This window comes from Pelodiscus sinensis, chromosome 30 (genome assembly GCF_049634645.1).
Source record: "Pelodiscus sinensis isolate JC-2024 chromosome 30, ASM4963464v1, whole genome shotgun sequence".
Classification (NCBI taxonomy): domain Eukaryota; kingdom Metazoa; phylum Chordata; order Testudines; family Trionychidae; genus Pelodiscus; species Pelodiscus sinensis.
The window spans coordinates 11,478,715-11,493,259 of record NC_134740.1 but is presented as its reverse complement, the minus strand read 5'-3'; the positions used below and the strand labels follow the sequence as shown (position 1 = coordinate 11,493,259).

Below are 14,545 nucleotides of genomic sequence, written 5' to 3'. Positions count from 1 at the left end.
TGGTATTAGCGTGACATTTTCAGAGCTCCGAAAGTCCTCTGAACACATCACAAACGCAACACAAAGAATTATGACTTGGTGATGGTCGTGTGTGTCTCATCTGTCACTCTAGTGGGCATCTGGGACTAGAACGTCACCCGGTGTAAATTAGCATCACATCTAAAAGGCAAGACTTTGACGTAGCCTGTGACAGTTGTATTAGCTGAATATTCAAAAGCTTCAGAGGGTAGCCGAGTTAGTCTGTAACAGGAAAAACTCCAGCCATCTGAAGAAGTGGGTTGTGCCCATGAAGGCTCATGATACCATCTACATGTTTTGTTAGTCTATAAAGTGCTACCAGACTATTTTTTTGTTTTTTAAGTTATTAGATGAATAGATTCAGAGACCCATAGATCATTTGATGTACTGCTAAGTGGACTGGCAGAGATAGATAGATAGATAGATAGATAGATAGATAGATAGATAGATAGATAGATAGATAGATAGATAGATAGATAGATAGATAGATAGATAGATAGATCTGAACACACTCACAACCCATGTGCTCAGACACACAGTAAGTGACGTGGTTTTGCAGACAGGGGTACGAAACTGACCGACATCCTTGAGCGAATGGCTGGCGTTTCGTTCATTCATTCTCAGCCTACCTTATTTGAGCAGAGCGGTTCCACCTCCTCACTGCAGGCGCTAAATGTGCTGAGGGAACAGGGGGTTTTATTTCCTTCCCTGGCTTCTGGGACCTAATCCCTGGAGGACATGCCTTGCCCTGTTCCCCACACGAAGAGCAGCCCTGCCTGGAACTGCAAGAAAACAAGACTCCCCCGGCCAGTCATGTCAGAGGAGACTGTAACATCGTCCCCTTCAGTGTCATCAGCCCCATCCCCAGCTGGGCTTCTAGAGGAAATTCACTCTGGGAGTTACCGACTGGGGTAAATTCTGGGACACTTTGTTCAAGGAGAAGGAGGGATGATCTGTCCCAGACAACCCAAGTCAGAGAGTCAGGGGCAGGAGCCACCCCTGGGGCTCGTGGCTGCAGGTCCCTGACATTCAGACTCTGGGCCTTACTCTAGTCTCAGAGCCACGATTTGAACCCAAGAGCTCTGACTCCCAGCCCCACCCGCTCTAACCATTACACCCCACTGCCCTGACAGAGCTGGGCACAGACTCCAGTAGACCTCACTCCCAGCCCCCCTGCCCTGCCCACAGGGCCCATTTCCCACCCTGAGGGCCAGCCCCACAGCCCAGAGCAGTCAGAGGGACGGGTCCTTTGGGCTCCAGGGAGTTTGCAGCAGGACCAGAACCAGGGCGAGCTCCCAGAGGCAACAGACTGAACTCAGAGTGGGAGCAGAGGGGCTGGAGGCCAGTGTGGCAGGGAGTGGGGGGGATGGCTCAGCTGGCAGCTCTCTCATGTCTCAGACCCACTGAGCCAGCAGTCACCCCGCAGGTGGCCTCCTGGCCCACGGGCCAGGCGAGAGCGTCGGCCGGCTGCCCACGGAGGGACTGTGCCTGCTGCAGTGTTGGGTGCTCGCTGCAGGGGCCGGGCCGGGACTGACTGGTGGTCGCTTGTGGGGCAGCTGCTCCTGTTTGGGCAACGAGGCCTTGGCCTGACGCTCTCGGAGTCCGCTGCTCTTGGGGGTGCCTGGGAGCCAGGACAGGAGTGAGACGCAGCGGGTGGGGAGGTCTCCTGTTGGACAGACTGCTGTCTGCCCCGGCGAGACAAGATACCAGCCTCCCCGCCCCCGCTCGAATGTCTCTGTCCAGGCCATCGGTCTCTGGTGTTTCCGAGGCAAATTCATCACCCTTTGCTGTGTGTGACTATCATCATTGCATAAGCTACACACACACACAGATACACACAGATACACACACAGACAGACACATACACTCAAACACATACACACACATACATGCACAGACACACACACATGCATACACACACATACATATACAAACACATGCACATACAGATACATACACACATACATACAAACATGCATATGCTAACATACATAAACACATACATACATATGGATCTAAACACACACATACACACATACATGCAGACAGACAGACACACACATACACATGCATATACAAACACATACACATGCACATACAGATACATACACACATATGCAAACACACACACATACATACACAAACACATACACATGCACAGACAGACACACACATACACATACATATACAAACACATACACATACATATACAAACACATACACATGCACATACAGATACATACACACATATGCAAACACACACACATACATACACAAACACATACACATGCACAGCCACACATATATGTGTACAAACACACACACACACACACACACACACACACACACACTGAGTTTCTCTGTTACATAAATTGTTCTTTCTTTCCTGCCGTTAGTGTTGGTTTCGCAGTGTTACGTGACATGGTCCATTCTGCCTCCCAGACCTGCCCCGTCCCCATCGCTTCGGGGGCAGCTGAGTTAGTCTGCAACTGGAAAAATTAAAAAAACCCAATGAATGGTCCTGCAGCACCTTAGAGACTCACAAAACATGTCGCTGGGATCGTAAGCTTTCGTGGGCACAGCCCACTTCTTCAGATGGCTGGAGCGTTAAAAGTCCAGACCCAAGAATAAATAAGGGAAGGGGGGAGGAAGGGAAAAAGAAAAAAGTGAGCTGGAGTGTTCTAGTTACAAGAAGCTGATAAGAACAAGAAATCCCCCTTGTCTGGTGGGTTAAGCCGTAAGGCTGTGGGAGGCGTGTGTGAGCCAGCCAATGTCTTTATTCATATCTCTCTGATAGGAATCAGACTTGTGAATGAAGTTAAGTTCCAACCCTTCCCTGTGTATTTAGGACCGGGCTCACTAAGGACGTTTCTCTTTTCTCTCCAGGCTGAAATAGTCTCCGGGCCTGTGTGAGGAGAGTTAACACAACGTGACTCAGAGCAGGCCGGATGGGATGACCCAGAGACCTTTGACCTTCCCTGCCCTGCCTCTCGACCAACGGGCCGTGCCCCCGTGAGATGCGCCCGTCAGTGTTCGGGGTGAGGCAGCCACAGAGCTGGGAGAGGCGAATCTCACAGACAAACATGCGGAGTCTCGAGGCGCCAAACAGCCCCAGGCGCGGGGCAGGGACGGTCTCCTGTGTGCCAGGGACACCGACGCCAGCTCGGCAGGGAAACGCTGTTGGCAACAGCGTAAAGACGGTTGCGTCATCCTTTTTGCTCTGCAGGAAATGTCTCTGCCGGAGCCCAGGAGGGGCCGGTTCTGCCCCCGCAGGGGAATCGTTTGTGTCCTTCTTCCCCAGACACCGATCGAATCTTTGGTCTGACTCCCAGCAACCCCTGAGACCCGCGTCTCTCCTGGAGCCCCTCAGCCCTCAGCCCCTTTGCAACTCAAGCCCAGGGTGAGCTGTGTGGGGTAGAAATTGACCAAGGGCCTTGCCAGGCCCAGGCCCGGCTCTTGCCCTGGCCCCACGCACGCCCACAGGATACAGACCCCAGCCAACACAGAGGGACATTACACATTCAATAGAGTAAACTCTTGCACAGTTGGAGAGATGAGTTCCCCTGGGTTTAATTAACCTTCCGAGCTGCTCTGAGGCTGAGGATTGCCTCTGAGAACAGGGAAATGCCCTGTGCTGCATGATTAAGACAGGCCAACAGTGCAGGAACTGAAAAATCAAAGTCTGATCATCACTTGATCCTTCCCTACCCTCCACCCATAACCGGGGTTCTCTGAATGTTTAAGTCAAGCGAAGTTTGGGTTTGTTTGGGGTTTGTTTTGGTTTTTGGAAAACAAAAGGAAAATGTACGTGCTTTATGCAACTGGTTTTATTGGCCAAGAATGACAGAAAAAAAGAAGTGCGTATTCATGAGAGTAGGAGCGTGATTCAAACATTTCACAGAGCTTGCTGGGCGACCATATTTGCAGTTGTTCTGACTTTTGCTGGAATACAGGGAGGTTTCGCCCCTTCCCTCGCTCTGTGCAGCAACATGCAGTTGGCCATGTGCAAAGCAACCTGTTCTCAAGTCCATGCCAGCCCATTGCGACGGACTGTCCCTGTGCGTTGTTGATGGATATTGCAAAAAGCATCCTGTGGAACTCCTTGCCAGAGGATGTTGTAAAGACCAAGATTTTAACAGGGTTCAAAGAAGAGGTAGATAGATTCCTGGAGGCTAGTAGCCAGGGTGGAGAGGGACGGTGTCCCTACCCTCTGTTGGTCAGAAGCTGGGAATGGGCAACAGGGTAGGAATCACTCAATGATTTCCTCTTGTGTTCACTCCCCCTGACGTTGGCCACTGTCGGCCGACAGGACGCTGGGCTGGATGGACCTTTGGACTGACCCGGTCTGGCCGTTCTTATGTACTGGGAATTGGAGATGTTGAAACACAAATGGGCCATCTATGGAGAAGAATGGAACCTGTGGGAGAAAGACTTCCTCTCCTCGGGCACGTCCAGTCAACACGGTGGCTTTTATGGTGGGGGGTTTCAAAGATGTCATGCGAAGACTTTGAACCCTGGAATCCCAGGGCCGGCAGAGACCTCAGGAGTCACTGAGTCCAGCCCCCCATCCAAAGCAGGACCAACCCCGATTACAAAGTCTGGGAGCATCCAACTTTCTTGGAAGCCTCGTCGGAAATCCAGCTTCCAATGTCCAGTTCTGTGGTGGCACCGCACTAGGATTGGTGATGTGGGCCAGCATCATGGGCTTGGGGCCTTTGGCGGGTGAGGGGTTGGCTGGCCACCATTTCTGACCCTAGCCTGAGTTTGGTGGGGGAAGACCAGGGGTTGTTGGGAGAGAGGGCTCACCTTACCCAACCTGTGCTCTGTGGGGGAGTGAGAGGGCCGGGCGCCTTACCCCCGCCCTGGCCTGAGCTGAAGGGAGGCACCTTCCCCTGACCCAGCCTAAGCTCGTAGTGGTGGTGGGTGTTATGGGGCATATCCCTGGCCCTGGCATCACTGCAGGGGGCATGGCTAGGGGCAGTTCTGCCACATCTGGGCCACGTTTTCTGGCTCTGGTTGGAGAATGGGCATAGAGCCTGCCTACATTGACCTCGCTCTCCAAGAGTCTTCACATCCATGCCTGGGCACACCCATTGGATAACACCCCCTCCCTGAGTGCCATAGAGCGACTGTCGATATTGTCCACTCGAACAGCCTGGGCACAGACGTCAACTGTGATTGGCCTCCAGGAGCTGTCCCACAATGCCCCAGGTCAACCATTCTGGTCCCAGTGGTGAACTCCACTGCCCAGGGTGCAGCTGGACAGGAAGTCCCTCCTCCCCAGGCAAGCTCTACCCCTCTCTGAAATTTCCTCTCTTGGGGGCCCCACGTGGGAAGAGCCCTTGGCAGCTCCCCACTGTGGAGTGGAAGGGGCCTATGGAGCACACGGCCCACACGCTCCACACAGCTTGCTGCCAGTGGTGATGGCTTTTGGGGCGATTCCATCCTTTGACAGACACGTTTGATGAACGTGTCCCTGGAATGCAACGTTTCTTGATTATATCCAGATTTTCCTTGGCCTTTCAAATTTTGAAGACCTAAAAACAGGACACCACTTTGACTAACCTAATTCTCCATTCATTTTTCAATGAATTTTAAAATTGGTCAAATGTTCCATCTTTCATATTTTTAAGAACATTAAGATATGGGAAATTTGGACATTTACTGTAACTACTATTTCTCGTCTCATTATCCCGGCAGGTTTGCAACAATGTGAAAGCATTTCAAATGAGAAAATTTCAGTACAAATATAAAGAGTCACAGAGAGAAATTAAAACACAGTATTTAGGATTTTCCATTAATCCCCCTCTTTTGATGGACCCTTCTTTCCATTCTTTTATTTCTTTAGTTGTGTGCAAAAACGCTCGTGTCTATCTTTTTTCTCAGGGCTCCCTTCACCTCTTTGTTCCTCAGTGTGTATATTATGGGGTTCAACATTGGTGTCACAGCTGTGTACATGAGGGAAATCATTTGATCAATCTCCAGGGTGGATTCAGACTTGGGCACCAGGTAGGCGATAAGGGCCGTTCCATAGAATAAAGTCACCACCGTGAGGTGGGAGGAGCAGGTGGAGAAGGCTTTACGCCTCCCCTCCGCTGACGGCAGCCTCAGAATGGTGGAAATGATGATGATGTAGGACAGGATTATCAACAAGAAAGGGACAATGATAAAAGCTGTTGTCACAATGTAACCGAAAAACTTAAAATTCCATGTGTCAGCGCAGGCATTCTTCAGCACCGGGGGGATGTCGCAGAAATAGTGATGGATGCGGTGGGAACTGCAGAAGGGCAGGTTGAAGATCCATGTGGTCTGAGCTACCTCCATGGAGACACCGATGCTCCATGAAGCCACTGCAAGCTGTGCACACACACGGCCGCTCATGATGGTCGTGTAGTGCAAGGGGTGGCAGATGGCCACATAGCGGTCGTAGGCCATGGCTGCCAGGAGGCAGCATTCTGAGAGGCCCATGATGTTGAAGACGTACATCTGGGCTGCACAGCCCACAAAGGAGATGGTCTTTTCCTCCACCAGCAGGTGAACCAGCAGCTGAGGGACCACGCTGGAGGTGCAGCAGATTTCCAGGAAGGACAGGTTGACCAGGAAGAAATACATGGGGGTGTGGAGGGAGGGGCTCAGCTTTATCAGGAGAATCACAAACAGGTTCCCCATCAGGGTGACCAGGTAGGTGACCAGCAGCAGCAGAAACAGAAGGATTTGCAGCTTGTTAAGGTAGGAAAAGCTGACCAGGATGAACCCATCAAAGATAGTCTGGTTCTCGCCTGGGTCGTTCTCGGAATAGGTGATCTGCGGGGGCAACAGAGACACACTGGAACTGAATCTAATAAATACCAAATGTGGATGTGGCTCACCCACAATTCCTGCTGGTTCCTTTGCTGCTGGAAGGCTTCTGACTAAAACGTGCTGCAATTCTTGATAGACACGTAGCTGGGCCCAGTCACCATCAGTGTCAGCTGCTGTCCAAGTTCAGACACCGTTCCTGCTACACCAGGGTCAGTCAACTGGCGAGAGGACTCCTTGGACACCAGTGAAGCTACAGCTGATCTACAACCATTGGGGGTTGGATAAACTGATTCTAAGGCTAAGGGTACGTCTACATTGCAACACTATTTCGAAATAACTAGCACCATTCTGAAATAACTCAGTCCACGTCTACACAGCAGGTGGTTATTTCGAAATAGTGTCAAATACTGTGAAGCTGGAGGACTTCTTACTCCGACGCCCGTAATCCTCATTGTATGAGGAGTAAGGGAAGTAGGAGGAAGAGTGCTCGATTTCGAAACAAGAGCTGTGTAGACGCTCCCTATTTCAAAATAAGATACACAGTTGACATAGCTCAGTTTGCATAACTTATTGGATGTTAAGCCCTGCAGTATAGAAGCATCCTATGTCTACACAGTAGAGTTATTTCGGAGTAACTTCAGTGCTTCCGAAATGGCGCAGTGCACATCTACACAGCAAGCCAGTTACTTTGAAATCATTTTGAAACAACGAGCTTCTTACCCCGACTCCTGTAACCCTCAGGGTATGTCTAGACTGTACCCCTCTGCCGGCAGAGGGATGCAGATTAGGCAGGTGGAAATTGCTAATGAAGCGGGGATTTAAATACCCCACGCTTCATTAGCATAAAAATGGGCACTGCTTTTTTCCATCACGGAGATTTGTCAGAGAAAAACGGCAGTCTAGAGACTGATCTTTTGCTAAAGAAAGCCTTTTCCAATAGATCTCTTAAGCCTTGTAAAACAAGGTATACAGGATCGATCGGAAAAGTCTTTATTTTTCAAAAGATCAGCCTGTAGACTGCCACTTTTCTCTGACAAAGCACAGTGCCAAAAAAAAGCGGTGACCATGTTTATGCTAATGAAGCTTGGGATATTTAAATCCCCGCTTCATTAGCAATTTGGACTTGCCTAATTTGCATCCCTCTGCCGGCAGAGGGCTGCAGTCTAGACATACTCTCACCGTAAAGGATGTCGGGGGAAGAGTGCTCTATTTCAAAATAACTGCTGTGTAGACAGCGCCAAAAGTCGAAATAAGCCATATTGATTTAAGCAGCACAATTATCCTAGCTCAATTTATGAAGCTTATTTCAAGTTTAACCCTGCAGTGTAGACACGCCCTGAGGGAGCTACATTGGTTTAATCCAATAATGAGGGCATACCAGTTCCTTGTATCATGGGATGTAGCCTAGTTTGTCTACTTGAAAATTCAAAGGGAGTGAGTTAGTTTGTTCCCTTCCCTTCCCTTCCCTTCCCTTCCCTTCCCTTCCCTTCCCTTCCCTTCCCTTCCCTTCCCTTCCCTTCCCTTCCCTTTCCTTCCCTTCCCTCTAGCACTATTGCTCTACTGGCACATTCACCCAGTGTCTTGTCTCAAAGGAGGGCAAACGCCAATCTCACTCCTACCTCCATCCCAGGAAGAGTGACACTAATGGAGATCCTCCGACGGACGTTACAGCTCAGATGTGTGAGATCTGCTCACATCAGGAAACTGAGGCTCCCGAGCCCGCCATGTTTGGAGCTGTTGGAAGAAAGAGAGGCAGGATGAATTTTGAACACAATGGGGGATTCTGGCCTTTCATGTCCTGCAAAAATTCATTCTTCCCCAAATAGTAGAGGATGAGGAAAGTCCTTCCAGCTGCTATTATAGTGACATGGTGAATACATTGGTGTGTGTCAGGATACAAACAGAGACATAGGGCCAGACCCTGATCTGGTGTACATGTGAACAGCTCAGTGGGTCCACTGGGCTAAATGGCAAGAGAGGAAAGAGCATCTTTGCGGGCAGGCTTGCAAACCTAGTGAGGAGGGCTCTAAACTAGGTTCCTTGGGGAATGGTGACCAAAGCCCTGAGGTGAGGAAGTTGGATACCCGGAAGAAACACAAGGAGGAATGAGCAACAAGGGAGGACCCCTGATTCGGATGGAGAAGGCAGGGCGATCAACTGGTCATCTGAGGTGTTTGTACACCAATGCGAGAAGCCTGGGTAACAAACAGGAAGAATCAGAGGTCCTGGCCCAGTCCAAGAACTATGATTTGATCGGGATAACAGAGACTTGGTGGGATGACTCGCATGACTGGAGCACTGTCATGGAAGGGTATAGACTGTTCAGGAAGAACAGGCAGGGGAGAAAAGGAGGAGGAGTTGCATTGTATGTAAAAGCAGTAGGATTGCTCGGAGCTCCAGTACTTAGAGGGAGAAAAGCCTGTTGAGAGTCTAGGGGTTAAGTTTAGAGGTGGAAGCAACAGGGGTGATGTTGTGGTTGGTGTCTTCTGTAGACCACCGGATCCGGTGGATGAGGCAGACGAGGCTTTCTTCAGAGAACGGAGAGAAGCTTCCAGATCACAGGCACTGGTTCTCATGGGCGACATTAATCACCCTGACATAGGTTGGGAGACCAATACAGCAGGACACAGACAATCCAGGAAGTTTTGGGAGACTATTGGGGATAACTTCTTCGTACAAGTGCTGAAGGGACCGATCAGGGGCCATGCACAGCTTGACCTGCTGCTCACAAACAGGGGAGAACTAGTAGGGGAAGAAGATATGGGTAGCAGTGACCTGGGAAGCAGTGATCACGACATGGTAGATTTCGGGATCCTGACCAAAGGAGGAAAGGAGAGTAGCAAAATACACACCCTGGACTTCAGAAAAGCAGCCTGTGACTCCCTCAGAGAACTGATGGGCAGGATTCCCTGGGACGCTAACATGAAGGGGAAAGGAGTCCAGGAGAGCTGGCAGTATTTTAAAGAAGGCATGTTAGGAATAAGAGGGTGATCAGAGAGGGTGCGGGACCCTTACTGGGTGAGGGAGGTAACCTAGTGACAGATGATGTGGGAAAAGCTGAAGTACTCAATGCTTTCTTTGCCTCTGTCTTCACGGACAAGGTCAGCTTCCAGACAAATGCACTAGGAAATGCACTATGGGAAGGAGGAGGCCAGCCCTTGGTGGAGAAAGAACAAGTTAGGAACTATTTAGAAGAGCTAAACATACACAGATCCATGGGCCCAGGTTTAATGCATCCGAGGGTGCTGAGGGAGTTGGCAGATGTCATTGAGGAGCCTTTGGCCATTATCTTTGAAAACTTGTGGAGATCCAGTCCGCATGACTGGAAAAAGGCAAATGTAGTGCCCATCTTTAAAAAAGAGAAGAAGGACGATCCAGGGAACTACAGAACAGTCAGCCTCACTTCAGTCCCCGGAAAAATCATGGAGGGGATCCTCAAGGAATCTATTTCGAAGCACTTGGAAGAGGGGAAAGTGATCAGGAATAGTCAGCATGGATTCACAAAGGGCAAGTCGTGCCTGACCAATCTGATTAGCTTCTATGCTGAGGTAACTGGCTCTGTGGACATGGGAAAGTCAGTGGATGTGATCTACCGTGGCTTTAGAAAAGCTTTTGATACGGTCTCCCACAATATTCTTGCCAGAAAGTTAAGGGACTATGGATTGGATAAATAGACTGTAAGATGGATAGAAAGGTGGCTAGACTGTTGGGCCCAGCAGGTAGTGATCAACGGCTCGATGTCAGGTTGGCAATCGGTTTCTAGCGGAGTACCCCAAAGATCGGTTCTAGGACCAGTTTTGTTTAACATCTTTATTAATAACCTGGTTGAGGGGATGGATTGCACCCTCAGCAAGTTTGTGGATGATACTAAGTTAGGGGGAAAGGTAGATACATTGCAGAGTAGGGATAGGGACCAGAGTGACCTAGACAAATTGGAGGTTTGGGCCAAAAAAAATCTGATGAGGTTCAACAAGGACAAGTGTAGAGTCCTGCACTTGGGACGGAAGAATCCCAAGCATTGCTACAGGCTGGGGACTGACTAGCTAAGTAGTAGTTCTGCAGAAAAGGACCTGGGGATTACAGTGGATGAAAGCTGGATATGAGTCAACAGTGTGCCCTTGTAGCCAAGAAGGCTAATGGCATATTGGGGTGCATTAGGAGGAGCATTGCCAGCAGATCCAGAGAAGTGATCGATCCACTTTGTTCGGCTCTGGTGAGGCCACATCTGGAGTACTGTGTCCAGTTCTGGGTCCCCATTACAGAAAGGATTGGAGAGGGTCCAGTGGAGGGTAACCAAAATGATTAGGGGGCTGGAGCATATGACCTACGAGGAGAGGCTGAGGGAGTTGGGTCTGTTTAGACTGCAGAAGTGAAGAGTGAGGGGGGATTTGAGAGCAGCCTTCAACTTCCTGAAGGGGTTTCCAAAGAGGCTGGAGAGAGGCTGTTCTCAGTACAGACAGATGGCAGAACAAGGAGCAATGGTCTCAAATTACAGTGGGAGAGGTCTAGGTTGGATATTAGGTGAAAGAATTTCCCTACGAGGGTGGTGAAGCGCTGGATCTCCATCCCTAGAGGTTTTTAAGTCTCGGCTTGACAAAGCCCTGGCTGGGTTGATAGAGTTGGGGTTGGTCCTGCCTTGGGCAGGGGGCTGGACTTGATGACTCCTGAGGTCTCTTCCAGCTCTGGGATTCTGGGATTCTTTAACCTTGGGTCTCACCCACTCTGGCCATTCTCATGTTCTGTTCTTATGAGCTGCAGTGGCCTACACCAGTTGCGTGGCTTTGTCCTAGGACCTTGCGATGAAGAATTTTACAGGAAGGAACATCTGACAGTGTAGCAGCCATTCCCCACCAATGTTTCACTTCAAGGTTATGGGTTGAGAAGGGTTTTCACAATACCAAGCCTGACAGTGAAGTGATTGATTCGAAATAAAAATGAGACATAGCTAATATCATATTTTGCACACTCTTAGCTCTTTCAAAATCCATCTTTCCAAGCCACGTATTAAATAACAGTGACATGGTATGAAGGAACGTGGGAACGAGGGAGAGAGGAGACTGGTATTAAACGCTGAGTCCGCATTTCCAGACATGACGATTGAGTTCTCCTCATACCTGAATTTGTGTAAAATCATACAACCATTGGCCTGGAAAATTACACACACACACACACACACACACACACACACACACACACACACACACACAGAGGAAAGGGTTCCATCTCTCCAATGGGTGCAGCAGAAACGCACACCCAGATGCAAAGCTAATCACAGAAAGCAAGATAAATCCAACAAGAGATGCAAACACTGGTGCGGCAAAGTGCCCTGTATAGAGTGGTGGGAATTGTCATGCAACGCCTAAGAGAGACTTTGGGGAACCTAGACTGACATTGGCAAGGACTTTCCAGAACATTCCCAGTGCAGGGGATTCGGGGCTGGCTGAAAATAGAGTTTCCATTTCATGGCCAATGTCCCAATACATCTTTTCACCCGGAGTGAACACGAAATGTTCAAATAGTGAAAGCCCGAATTGTGTCTCAGAAGAGTTAATAAGAAATGAAATGGGAAATTGAAAACTGCCATCGACATCCCTGTTTTCTCCTAGAGAACATCAGCACCAGTGAAATCATCTGTACCGAAGGGATATTGATTTATTTCTATATTTTTGCCTGACATTTGGATGGATTCAATGGAGGCATTTACTCACAGTTTGGAATACGGTCTCTAGAGATGCTTTTTGGTCTCCATGGGTGTGTTTCAGTCAAGGCATCTGGACACTCCATTTAAATACAGGAGAACATGCAGCAACAACAAAAACAAATGTTGTGTGGCGAGAGGATTGGGGGAAATGAGGGTAGAAAGGGACAGCACGTAACTCTTGGGTACCAGGGGCAGCGCATTTAGGACACTACACTGCCATGGTCAATCTTCTGGGTTCGATGTTGTGGGTGAAGATCGAACTCAAAGGGTACCCCCATTGGTGCTGGTACTCCTGCTCCTCGCGAGGACTAAGGGAGTCCCTGGCGAGCACTAAGACAAGCTGAGAGGAACATTTGCTCCCCTCAGCCTCCCGCTGTCTGGATGGGATTTGAGCTACGTCGACGCCTGCTATGTAAGTTACGGAGCTGGAGATGTGTGTCTTACTGTGACCTTCCCATGTCATGTAGCCAAGGCCTCACGGTGCTTGGAGCCAGGTGTGGCCTCTCGGATGAGAAGAGACTGGACTGAGCCCACGGGCCAGCTGAGTTCAGATGCCAACTCAGGAGCTCACATTGCCGCTTGGATTCAGTGAGTGAGGAGGAGGGTGGGGGAGAGAGGGGAGTGAAGATGAGAGAAGGGAGAAGCCAGAAATAAACCCTAGCACTGCAAACATCACACAACCTTCCACGGTGGGGTGAGGAACATGTCTGGTGCCCACCTAGAGCTCGGGGGACTCTATGGATATCGTCAACCAGATCTTCACCTGGTGTAAATGGGCATCACAGCCCTGATGTGAACCTCTTGACCTGACACACATTAAGTTAGTTCAGAAAGAGACAAATAGATCAGTCTTTGGAAAGATAGATAGATAGAGGGGGTGTATGGGGCTAGCTAGCTAGATAGCTAGATGAACACACACTCAGCCCATGTGTCAGACACACACAAAGGTTCTCTGCACACGTATGGGAAATTCAGGTAAAGAAAGTGGTGAGCTGGGCAGGAGGCCGATGGATTTCACTGGGCGAATGGCTGGGGACCTTACTCACTGATTTCTATCCTACCTTGTGTAAGAAGAGCGATTCCATCTGCTCTCTGCAGGTGCTGGACGTGCTGAAGGGAACATGGGGGGTTTTATTTCCTTCCCTGGCTTCTGGGACCACGTCCCTGGGGAAACGTCTCATCATGTTCCTTGGAGGTAGAACAGCTCTGCCTGGAAGTGCAACAAAACAACAGTCACTCGGTCAGTCGTTGCATAGGAAGTTGTACCAACGTCATCTTCCTTGTCATGTGCTCTGTGGATGCAAATCACCACAGGATATACTGACTGTAGTAAATTGGGTGACACGTTTTTCTCCCAGCAACACACCACACAGAGTCAGGGGCAGGGGCAGAAACAACACCAGGGCTCATGGCTCCAGATGCCTGAGGCTCAGAGTCTGGGCCCCGCTCTTGTCCAAGAGCCATGATGGGAACCCAGGAGCTCTGGCTCCCAGCTCCACCTGCACTAACCATTATGCCCCACTGCCCTGCCGGGGCACAGAACCCTGATGCGAGGGTGTCTGATGCAGGTTCAGCCGAGCTTCCCACCCTACTTGTCGTTCATCACCATGGCAACACCGGGGTCACTTTCTCCCACAGACCTATGATCCTTTTACCTCCAGCTAATGAGCCTGAACCTCGGATACTGACCCTGGCCCCTGGTGGGCAGCCATCAGTGGCTGCCCCGCAGTGATACAAGCCCGGCCCGGCCTAGCCACGCCGCTCGGGTCCCCTACCTGCCATCGGCAGCATCTGAGATGAGGGCAAACACAGACACAGCTTGGGGATGTGCAGGGGATGGGTCTGTGACAGACCGAAGGTCACTCCTGGAGCAACCACTCCTGGTCCAGCAACGAGGCCTTCGCCGGACGCTGGCGGCTTCCGCTGCCCTCATAGGCCGGGCTGCTGTGGCCGTCTGGGAGCCAGGACACGTACGAGAGGCAGTGGGGAGGCGAGGTCCCCTGTAGGAGCAACTGCTGTCTTCTC

The 14,545-nt window shown here is 50.2% G+C and overlaps 1 pseudogene; it reads right to left on the bottom strand.

The window, feature by feature from the left end:
* Window positions 1-5,802: 5,802 nt before the first annotated feature.
* LOC102450672 (olfactory receptor 10A4-like) lies at window positions 5,803-13,704 on the bottom strand (annotated as a pseudogene).
* Between the last annotated feature and the right edge of the window lie 841 nt (window positions 13,705-14,545).